Below are 12,341 nucleotides of genomic sequence, written 5' to 3' on the forward strand. Positions count from 1 at the left end.
GATATGTGGGACAAAGGTCTTATACCATACACAAAGATAAACTTAAAATGGATGAAAGGCCTAAATGTGAGACAGGAATCCATCAAAATCCTAGAGGAGAACACAGGCAGTAACCTCTTTGACCTTGGCTGCAGCAACTTTTTACAAGACACGTCTCCAAAGGCAAGGGAAACAAAAGCAGAAATGAGCTATTGGGACTTCATCAAGAAAAAAAGCTTCTGCACAGCAAAGGATACAGTCAAGAAAACTAAAAGGCAACCTATGGAATGAAAGAAGATATTTGCAAATGACATATCAGATAAAGGGCTGGTATCCAAGATCTATAAAGAATTTCTCAAACTCAATACCCATAAAAACAAATAATCCAGTTAAGAAACGGGCAGAAGATATGAACAGACACTTCTCCAAGGAAGACATACAAATGGCCAACAGACACATGAAAATGCTGCATGTCACTTGCCATCAGGGAAATAAAAATCAAAACCACAATGAGATATCTTACACAAGCTAGAATCACTAAAATTAACAAGAGAGGGAAAAACAAATGTTGGCAGAGATGTGGAGAAAGGGGAACCCTCTAACACTGTCGGTGGGAGTGCAAGCTGGTACAGCTACTCTGGAAAACAGTATGGAGGTTCCTAAAGAAGTTAAAAATAGACCTATCCTGTGACCCAACAATTACATTTCTGAGTATTTACCCCAAAGATATAGATGTATGAAAAGAAGGGGCACATGCACCCCAATGTTCACAGCAGCGATGTCCCCAATAGGCAAACTATGGAAGGAGCCCAGATGTCCTTTAACAGATGAATGGCTAAAGAAGATGTGGTTCATATATACAATGGAATATTCATCAGCCATCAGAAAGGATGAATACCCACCATTTGCACTGACATGGATGGAACTAGAGGGTATTATGCTAAGTGAAGTAAGCCAGTCAGAGAAAGACAGTCACATGGTTTCACTTATGTATGGAATATAAGAAATACCAGAGGATCATAAGGACAGGGAGGAAAAGTTGAATGGGAGGAAATCAGAGAGGGAGACAATCGATGAGAGACTCTTGACTCCAGGAAACAAACTGAAGGTTGCAGAAAGGTTGGTGGGTGGGGTGATGGAGTAACTGGGCGATAGGCATTAAGGAGGGCATGTGGTGAGATGAGCACTGGGTATTATACACAACTAATAAATCATTGAACGTTACATCAAAAGAAAAGAGATAAGCTGGAAAGAACGCGATCAATTAGGAAGCATAGAGTGATGCTAAACTCTTAAACTCTTAAACTACCAACAGTGTGGTAGTTTAAGTCCTCTTTCATGTTCATCAAAAGTGAGCAAGTCTAGACCACATTCAAGAATAGGAAACTGGACTCTGCTTTATTGAAAGGATGAGTATCTAATAATTTGTGGACACATTTTAAAAGTACCATGAATCGCAAACATAATATTCTCATGGGACAGCATCCCAAGCAAGAAGTTGGGAGCGGGGGCAAAAGGCTACCTTGCGGAGGGAGTCAAGATGTCGGGGAAGTAGGAGGAGGTACCGTTTCAACCTGTACCCTAAAGTGAGCTGATTACCTACCAAAGAACTCCGATCACCCATGAAATCAGCCTGAGATCAGAATTATATACGTCTGGATCTCTACAGGAGCAGAAGACACCAGTGGCAGGTAAAGCAGAGTGGGAACATCGGACTGATATCGGAAGATAAACAAAAAGGGGGAGGGAGCCACCAGAGGCGACCGATTGGAAAGTAATACCCCAATACGAGAGTGCCCTGTGTCTGGAGACCAGCATTAACTTGGAGTCTGGTTGAAAGCACTCAAAGGAAAAAAAAAAAAAAAAAAAAGAAAAGAGGGGCGCCTGGGTGGCTCAGTGGGTTAAGCCACCGCCTTCGGCTCAGGTCATGATCTCAGGGTCCTGGGATCGAGTCCCACATCGGGCTCTCTGCTCGGCAGGGAGCCTGCTTCCTCCTCTCTCTCTGCCTGCCTTTCTGCCTGCTTGTGATCTCTCTCTGTCAAATGAGTAAATAAAATCTTAAAAAAAAAAAAAGCAAAGGATCACGGGGGATATTATGGGAATCAGGGCGGTTAGGGAAAGGGGCTTAAGTCCCCAGACCCAGGACAGCCTCCCCTGGTGCTGAGCCAGAGAGAGTGCGGTGGAGAAACCAGGTCTTCGTCCCTGAGCCACCAGCGCACCTGAGCCGCCAGCGCGCCAGAGAACGCGTGGGGTCCGGCTCCCCTGAGGGGCTAGGAGCCTGGCCAGACCGCATTCCGGAAACGCTCGAGTCCCACACCCTCCCCTGGGAGAAGTGCGCACAGGTGCTAGCCTGGAGCTCTGGCATCCTGAAAAACCAGGCATTCGCAGCCTGGGCCAGCGGGAAAATCTCAGTGTGTGATCACTGCTTGGAACCTCTCTGGTGGTCTGGAGCTGCCCAGACAGCCGCCGCGCCGTGGTTTTCCATACAAGGAAGAGATCCTGCATCCCCAGGAACTGTGACTCAGAACCTACTCTGCCAGCAGCTCTGCAGAGCATTCTGAGGCTTCTCTCTGAGAGGGAGGTCTGGTGCAGTTTGCTCTCCTCTAAACCTCCAAAAACCATCAAAAGCTGTCAAGACGAGAGAAAACAGATGAAAGAACATAAAAACCTCCAGGGAACAAAAGCCTGAAAAAAAAACCAAAACGGTTTCCTCAGAGCCCACCCCCTTGAGGGGGGTAGGAGGACCTAACTCAGGGAACATCATTGTCTGAAAACCCACGTGCAGGCCCCTCCCCCAGAAAACCAACCAGGAAGGAAGACAAAAAAAAAAAAAAAAAAGAAGAAGACGACAAGAGAACAACCACCACTACTTCATAAATAAAACTTTTATTTTTAACTCCTTACCACTATTCTGGTTCTTTTTTTTTATACATATAGATAATTTCTTAACCTATTTACCATCACAGTGAGATGTCCAGTACATCAAATTCCTTAATAACCTTCTAACCTGAACATTTTGTTACATACACCCGTGTTGTTCTTTTGCTTTTCTATTTTTTTAATCTGAATTTAGTTTAGTCTAGTTTATTCTTTTTTAATTTTTATTTTCTAATATACATATAGAGTTAAACTTCAAGGTAATCCCCTTTCCCCAATCAATGCTACCCTATAGGTAAAACAATTTTTAATCCCCCTTTATCTTAGGAAAGTTGAGTCCCTTAACAAAAACATCAAGATACATCCAGGAAGAATCAAAATAACCTTCCTCGCCCACACTGAGAATTTAGAACCACTCTCCCATCATTTCCTTCTGCCAGTGTTTCTGTGTATTTGTGTTTGTCCTGATAGTATATAAATCTTATACTTGGGGTTCTTTCTGATGAGGTTCTTCCTTTTTTTTTTTTTTTTCTTTTATATATATATATTTTCTCATGTCATATACTTTTATCAGTCTTTTTGTTTGTCTGTTTTTGCTTGTATACTTCATAAATCTTACCTTGGGTCCCATTTGGGCTGAGCCTTCTCTTTTATCTTCCCTTTTTTCCTCTCTCTCTCTCTCTCTCTCTCCTTTCTTTTTTCTTTTCTTTTTTTTCTCTTTCTTCTCTATTTCTTTTTCTTTTCTTTTTTCTCTCATTTGGGTGGGGAATCCTGATTGCACAGAAGCGTTCCAGGGTGCACCTTGACTGCACCACAATCGATAAGTCCAGCTGCATCTGTTCAGTCATCTCTTACCAAAATGACTAGGAGGAGGAATGCCCAACAGAAGAAAAATACAGAGGATGGGCCTTCTGCAACAGCTAGGTTGGAGAAAGCCATGGATGACCAAACAGAATTGATTAGGGCAGAACTGAAAGCCACCAGGGATGATGTCCAAAATGCTCTCAATGAGTTCCAATCTAATCTAAATTCTCTAAAAGCTAGGGTAACTGAGACAGAAGATAGAATTAGTGACCTGGAGGACAAACAGATAGAAAGGATCAGGAGGAAGCCTGGAACAAACAGCTCAGAAGCCACGAACACAGCATCAGGGAAATAAATGATGCCATGAAACATTCCAACGTCAGAATTATTGGAATCCCTGAAGGGGAGGAAAAAGAAAGAAGTCTAGAAGATATAGTGGAAGAAGTTGTCTATGAAAATTTTCCCAATCTCACGAATGGAAACAACGTTCATGTACTAGAGGCAGAGATGTTACCCCCCAAGATTTTAGACTCTTGAAAGTCCTCACGACACATGATAGTTAGAATGAAGAATTATGCTTCTAGATAGACCCTCTTAAAAGCAGCTAGGACAAAGAAGCTCCTTACATACAGAGGAAAGCCCATTAGAATAACGTCAGACCTTTCCACAGAGACCTGGCAAGCCAGGAAGGGCTGACAAAATACTAAATTTAGTATTTAGAGTACTAAATGAGAAGAACATGCAGCCAAGAATACTCTATCCAGCAAGACTGACATTTGAAATGGATGGAGAGATAAAGAGTTTCCATGACCGGCAAGGCTTAAAAGACTATGCAACCACCAAGCCAACACTGCAGGAAATATTAAGGGGGGGTCCTATAAATGAGAAAAAATCCTAAGAATATCATTGAACAGAAATATAGAGACAATTCACAGACAGAAAGACTTCAAAGGTAACACGATGTCAATCAAAACCTATCTATCAATAATCACTCTCAATGTGAACGGCCTAAACCTGCCCATAAAATGACACAGGGTTGCAGATTGGATAAAACGACAGGACCCATCCATATGTTGTCTACAAGAGACCCATTTGGCCTAAGGATACACCCAGACTGAAAGTGAAGGGATGGAGAAGCATCTTTCATGCCAATGGGCCTCAAAAGAAGGCCACGGTAGCAATTCTCATATCAGATAAATTAAATTTTAAACTAAAGACTGTAGGCAAAGATAGAGAAGGACACTACATAATTCGTAAAGGGACTATCCACCAAGATGATCTAACAATTGTAAATATCTACACCCCCAATATGGGAGCAGCCAATTACATAAGAAAACTATTAATCAAGATAAAGAGTCATATTGATATGAATACATTGATAGTAGGAGATCTTAATATGCCTCTCTCAGAAATAGACAGATCATCGAAGCAGAAAATTAATCAAGACGTAAGAGCATTGAATGTACATTGGACCAGATGGACCTCATAGACATATACAGAACATTCCACCCTAAAACAACAGAATACTCATTCTTCTCAAGTGCACATGGAACCTTCTCCAGAATAGACCACATACTCGGTCACAAAGCAGGACTCAACTGATACCAAAAGACTGACATTATTCCCTGCATATTCTCAGATCACAATGCTTTGAAACTGGAGCTCAATCACAAGGAAAAGTTCAGAAGGAACTCAAACACCTGGAAGCTAAAGACCACCTTGCTTAAGAATGCTTGGATCAACCAGGGGATCAAAGGTGAACTTAAACAATTCATGGAAACCAATGAGAATGAAGACACTACGGTCCAAAACCTATGGGACACAGCAAAGGCGGTTCTAAGAGGGAAATACATAGCCATCCAAGCCTCCCTCAAAAAAATTGAAAAATCCAGATTACACCAGCTGTCTCTACACCTTAAAGAACTGGAGAATCAACAACAAATCAAACCAACTCCACATGCAAGAAGGGAAATCATCAAGATTAGAGCAGAGATCAATGAGGTAGACACCAGAGATACAGTAGAACGTATCAATGAAACTAGAAGCTGGTTTTTTGAAAGAATCAATAAGATCGATCAACCATTGGCCACACTAATCCAAAAGAAAAGAGAGAAAGCCCAAATTAATAAAATTATGAATGAAAAGGGAGAGATCACAACTAACACCAAGGAAATAGAAACAATCATCAGAAATTATTACCAACAGTTATATGCCAATAAGCTAAGCAACCTAGATGAAATGGATGCATTCCTGGAAAACTATAAACTCCCAAAATTGAACCAGGAAGAAATTGACAACCTGAATAGACCAATATCTAGTAACGAGATTGAAGCAGTGATCAAAAACCTCCCAAAAAACAAGAGCCCAGGACCTGACGGATTCCCTGGGGAATTCTACCAAACTTTCAAAGAAGAAATAACACCAATTCTCCTGAAGCTGTTCCAAAAAATTGAAGCAGAAGGAAAACTTCCAGACTCTTTTTATGAAGCCAGCATTATGCTGATCCCCAAAGCAAGCAAAGACCCTACCAAAAAGGAGAATTTCAGACCAATATCATTGATGAATATGGATGCTAAGATTCTCAACAAGATCCTAACAAACAGGATCCAGCAGCACATTAAAAAGATTATCCACCATGACCAGGTGGGATTAATCCCTGATTTGCAAGGATGGTTCAATATTCGCAAATCAATCAATGTGACAGAACAAATCAATAAGAGAAGAGAGAAGAACCACATGGTCCTCTCAATGGATGCAGAAAAAGCATTTGACAAAATCCAGCATCCGTTCCTGATTAAAACGCTTCAAAGTATAGGGATAGAGGGAACATTCCTGAACTTCATAAAATCTATCTATGAAAGACCCACAGCAAATATCATCCTCAATGGGAAAAAGCTTGCAGCCTTTCCGTTGTGATCAGGAACACAACAAGGATGCCCATTCTCACCACTCTTGTTCAACATAGTATTAGAAGTCCTAGAAACAGCAATCAGACAACAAAGAGAAATAAAATGTATCCAAATTGGCAAGGAAGAAGTCAAACTCTCTCTCTTCGCAGATGACAGGGTTCTTTATATGGAAACCCCAAAGACTCCACCCCCAAACTACTAGAACTCATACAGCGATTCAGTAACGTGGCAGAATACAAAGTCAATGTACAGAAATCAGTGGCTTTCTTATACACTAACAATGAAAATAGAGAAAGGGTAATTAGAGAATCGATCCCATTTACTATAGCACAAAGAACCATAAGATACCTGGGAATAAACCTAACCAAGGAGGTAAAGGATTTGTACTTGAGGAACTACAGAACACTCATGAAAGAAATTGAAGAAGATACAAAAAGATGGAAGACCATTCCATGCTCTTGGATTGGAAGAATAAACATTGTTAAAATGTCTATACTGCCTAGAGCAATCTATACTTTTAATGCCATTCTGATCAAAATTCCACCGACATTTTTCAAAGAGCTGGAGCAAATAATCCTAAAATTTGTATGGAATCAGAAGAGACCTCGAATTGCTAAGGAAATGTTGAAAAACAAAAACAAAACTGGTGGCATCACGTTACCCGATTTCAAGCTTTACTACAAAGCTGTGATCACCAGGACAGCGTGGTAGTGGCATAAAAACAGACACATAGACCAGTGGAACAGAGTGGAGAGCCCAGATATGGACCCTCAACTCTATGGTCAAATAATCTTTGATAAGACAGTAAAAAATATACAATGGAAAAAAGACAGTCTCTTCAATAAATGGTGCTGGGAAAACTGGACAGCGATATGTAGAAGAATGAAACTCGACCATTCTCTTACACTGTACACAAAGATAAACTCAAAATGGATAAGAGACCTCAACATGAGACAGGAATCTCTCAGAATCCTAGAGGAGAACATAGGCAGTAACTTCTTCGATATCAGCCACAGCAACTTCTTTCAAGATATGTCTCCAAAGGCCAAGGAAACAAAAGCAAAAATGAACTTTTGGGACTTCATCAAGATCAAAAGCTTCTGCACAGCAAAGGAAACAGTCAACAAAACAAAGAGGCAACCCACGGAATGGGAGAAGATATTTGCAAATGACAGTACAGACAAAAGGTTGATATCCAGGATCTATAAAGAACTCCTCAAACTCAACACACACAAAACAGATAATCATATCAAAAAATGGGCAGAAGATATGAACAGACACTTCTCCAATGAAGACATACAAATGGCTATCAGACACATGAAAAAATGTTTATCATCACTAGCCATCAGGGAGTTTCAAATTAAAACCACATTGTGATACCACCTGACACCAGTTAGAATGGCCAAAATTAGCAGGGCAGGAAACAACATGTGTTGGAGAGGTTGTGGAGAAAGGGGAACCCTCTTACACTGTTGGTGGGAATGCAAGTTGGTGCAGCCACTTTAGAGAACAGTGTGGAGATTCCTCAAGAAATTAAAAATAGAGCTTCCCTAGGACCCTGCAATTGCACTGCTGGGTATTTACCCCAAAGATACACGTGTAGTGAAAAGAAGGGCCATCTGTACCCCAATGTTTATAGCAGCAATGGCCACGTTTGCCAAACTGTGGAAAGAAGCAAGATGTCCTTCAACGGACGAATGCATAAGGAAAATGTGGTCCATATACACGATGGAGTATGATGCCTCCATCGTAAAGGATGAATACCCAACTTTTGTAGCAACATGGACGGGACTGGAAGAGATTATGCTGAGCGAAAGAAGTCAAGCAGAGAGAGTCAAGTATCATATGGTTTCACTTATTTGTGGAGCATGAGAAGTAACATGGAAGACATAGGGAGATGGAGAGGAGAAGGGAGTTGAGGGAAATTGGAAGGGGAGATGAACCATGAGAGACTATGGACTCTGAAAAACAACCTGAAGGTATTGAAGGGGCGGGGGTGGGAGGTTGGGGGAGCCAGGTGGTGGGTATTATGGACGGCACGTATTGCATGGAGCACTGAGTGTGGTGCATAAACAATGAATTCTGTTACGCTAAAAAGAAATAATAAAAAAGAGATATTTACCATACCTTTGTACTCCTTTCCCTGCTTGGAGGCATCTGTCCTTGCTTTTCTGATAAAAACAAAAGAAAAGAAAATAAAAACTCTGTGCAGGATTCAGCTGCTGTGGCTCTCCCTTGCAGAGGCAGCCCTGCACAGCTGCTTAGATTGGTGTCTGAGAACTTTATTTCAGTGCATGACGACATATAAGGCCCAAAGGATCTCGTTCCTGTTTACCTTGTCTTTGATTTTATTTTTTTTTTCAAATTTTTATTTGAATTCTTGTTTGGTGGGGTGCCTGGGTGGCTCAGTGGGTTTAGCTTCTGCCTTTGGCTCAGGTCATGGTCTCAGGGTGCTGGGATTGAGCCTGGCATCAGGGTCTCTGCTCAGCAGGAAGCTTGCTTCCCTGCCTACCCCCCAACACCTGCCTCTCTGCCTACTTGTGATTGTTCTCCTCTCTGTCAAATAAATAAATACAATCTTTAAAAAAAATCTAGTTAGTTAACATGTAGTGTAATATGGTTTCAGGAGTAGAATTCAGTGATTGATCATTTACATATAATACCCAGTGCTCATCACAATAAGTACCTCATTACTACCCATCACCCATTTAGCCCATCCTTTGCCCACCTCCCCTTAATCAATGATCAGTTTGATTTCCATAGTTAAGAGTCTCTTGTGGTGTCCTTCCCTCTCTTTTCTTCCTTTATGTTCATCTGTTTTGTTTCTTAACTTCCACATATGAGGGGAATATTATGGTATTTGTCATTCTCTGACAGACTTATTTCACTTAGCACAATATACTCTAACTCCATCTGTTTCTAGTAAGAAGTTGCTAAGGCTGATGTCACAGAGGTTAATGCCTGTGTTCTACTCTAGAATTTTGACAGTTTCCTGTCTCACATTTAGGTCATTCATCAATTTTGAATGTATTTTTGTGTATGGTATAAGAGAGAGGTCCAGTTTCATTCTTTTGCATGCAGTTTTCCAGTTTTCCCAACACCATTTGCCAAAGAGACTACCTTTTTTCCATTGGGTCATCTTTCCTACTTTATCAAAGATTAGTTGACCATATATTTGTGGGTCCATTTCTGTGTTTTCTATTCTGTTCTATTTCATCTATGTGTCTGTTTTTGTGCCAGCACCATACTGTCTTGATCTCTACAGCTTTGTTATATAGCTTGAAGTCTGGAATTGTGATGCCACCAGCTTTGCTTTGCTTTTTCGAGATTGCTTTGGCTCTTTGGTGTCTTTTGTGGATCCACACAAACTTTAGTATTGTTTGTTCTAGCTCTGACAAAAATGCTGGTGTTATTTTGATAGTTATTTCATTAAATGTGTAGATTGTTTTGGGTAGTATAGTTCTTGGGGTCTAGTTGGTGACACCTCATTTTATCTGGACCTTAAGTTCCATGTGTGGAAAACGTTTATGTTTCTGACTCAAATTACTTCCTTCTGTTATCTGAAACTGGGTTTGCCCCTTGGTGGGTGTGGAGCCAAAAAACACAACGAAGCCAAATAATACGAAAAATAAGAGTTTTACTTTCTGCAAGTAAAGGAGAACACAAGGGATATTTCCCAAAGCAGTAACAAATGGCTCAAACAGCAAAACTGGGAAAGTTTTAAGCTGAGGGTTCACACAAATTTGTGAAGGGTCTTGTGCAATGGGGAATTCAGCATGGAATTTGGGGCAAAAGTCATCTTAAGGTGACAGAGCCCCGGTCAAAGTTATGAGGCCAGTGAGGGTCAATATCATCAGTTCTTTGGCTTTTCTTGGTTGGTATCTGAATGCTCAAAAGGATTTAGATCCTGTGAAGATAATTCAAGAACATATGTCCCACATATGAGTGAAACCATATGATAATTGTCTTTCTCTGCTTGACTTACTTCACTTAGCATAATCCCCTCCAGTTCCATCCATGTTGATGCAAATGATGGGTATTCATCCTTTCTGATGGTTGAGTAATATTCCACTGTATGTATGTACCACATCTACTCTATCCACTCATCTGTTGAAGGGCATCTTGGCTCCTTCTACAATTTGGCTATTGTGGACATCAATGCTATGAACACTGGGGTGCATGTGCCCCTTCTTTTCACTACATCTGTATCTTTCGGGTAAATACCTAGTGGTGCAATTGCTGGGTTGTAGGGTAGCTCCATTCACTCACATGTGGAACATATGCAATAGCACAGAGGACCATAGTGGAAGGGAGGGAAATCTGAAGGGGAGGAAATCAGAGAGGGAGAGGAACCACGAGTGTGGACCCCGAGAAACAAACTGAGGATTTCAGAGGGGAGGGGTTTGGGGGGGTAACAGGGTGATGGGTATTAAGGAGGGCATGTGTTGTGATGAGCACTGGATGTTATACATAACTAATGAATGAACACTACATCAAAAACCAATGAGGTACTATATAGTGGCTAACTGAACATAATAAAAAAACAAAACCTTTCCAGCCTATAAAAAAAAAGAATGTATGTCAAGGTCAATCTTTACTGATTCTTTTTGAATCAGCATTGAGAGTTTTACCATTATATTACTGTCCTGTATATGATTAGGTTATCTCTTGGCCTGGGAGCAGCTGTTTTGTTCCTACGTTCTTTCACAAGATGGCCAAGCGCCTCAAATGACTTTTCTTTGCAAGAAAGCTATTGAAACAAGGAAACTGAAGGACTCCATAAAAATTTGCTTTTGTTCCTTCTTCTGCTTTTCTTAGTCCTAGGCCCTGCACCTCCACCCGACTTTAGACATGCCTTGTAATGTAAATAGAGTATGTGTTCCTTGCTAGAGACAGAGTTAATGATTTCTCTAGAATAGGTAACATCTAAGGACCAGGTGAGAGTGAACAGAAGAGGCTATCCTATCCATATTACAAACTACTGGCCCTAGAAATCTTGACGCTAAGACTCCCTTGCTCTAAGGAATAACACCTGGTCTTTGTTCTAACCCGTTCCTGGATGCCTGAGGGGACACATACACCAGGCAGTCACCCTCAATTAAACCCCCCAGGCCCCAAAGACAAGACTTGCTTTTTTCCTTTTCAAGACCTCCGGATGCTTCGCCTGTACCTGCTGTCTTTGATAACTCTGCTTTAACTTCCTGCAGCCTCGCGTTTGATGTCTACCCTCAGCACAACCAATGACCCTCTTGGTTGGGCGTGAGGGACTCCCTCTGGTTCCTAGGACTGTAGGCATGCCTATATCTGGTTTTTCTTTTCCAGGGAACCCCTAACGCTGTTTACAATTCCAGCCAACTCTGCAAACATGTGGGGCATGGAGTCCCCGTTTCCTGGTAATGGTGTCTGTATTACAGTATAATATGTACGGACTCTTCATCTGCCCTGCCTACGTTTGAATCCACCACTTACAAGGTCTAAATCCCTAAGCAACCCACTAAAGCTCTTCCTGCATCATTAACTTAATCTGCAAAGTGAGGAAGGCAACACTTACCTCCGAGTTTTGTGACCATTATTAGTTTATATATGAAAAATGCTATCTGCTTGTCATTAGCGTTGTGTCAAAACCAGAACAATTACATAACACTTTTTTAAAAAAAAAATATTTTATTTATTTATTTGACAGAGAGAGAGGTCACAAGTAGGCAGAGAGGCAGGCAGAGAGAGGGAGACAGGCTCCACACCGAGCAGAGAGCCCGATGCGGGGCTGGATCC

Source organism: Meles meles, chromosome X (assembly GCF_922984935.1).
Source record: "Meles meles chromosome X, mMelMel3.1 paternal haplotype, whole genome shotgun sequence".
NCBI classification, from domain to species: Eukaryota; Metazoa; Chordata; class Mammalia; order Carnivora; family Mustelidae; genus Meles; species Meles meles.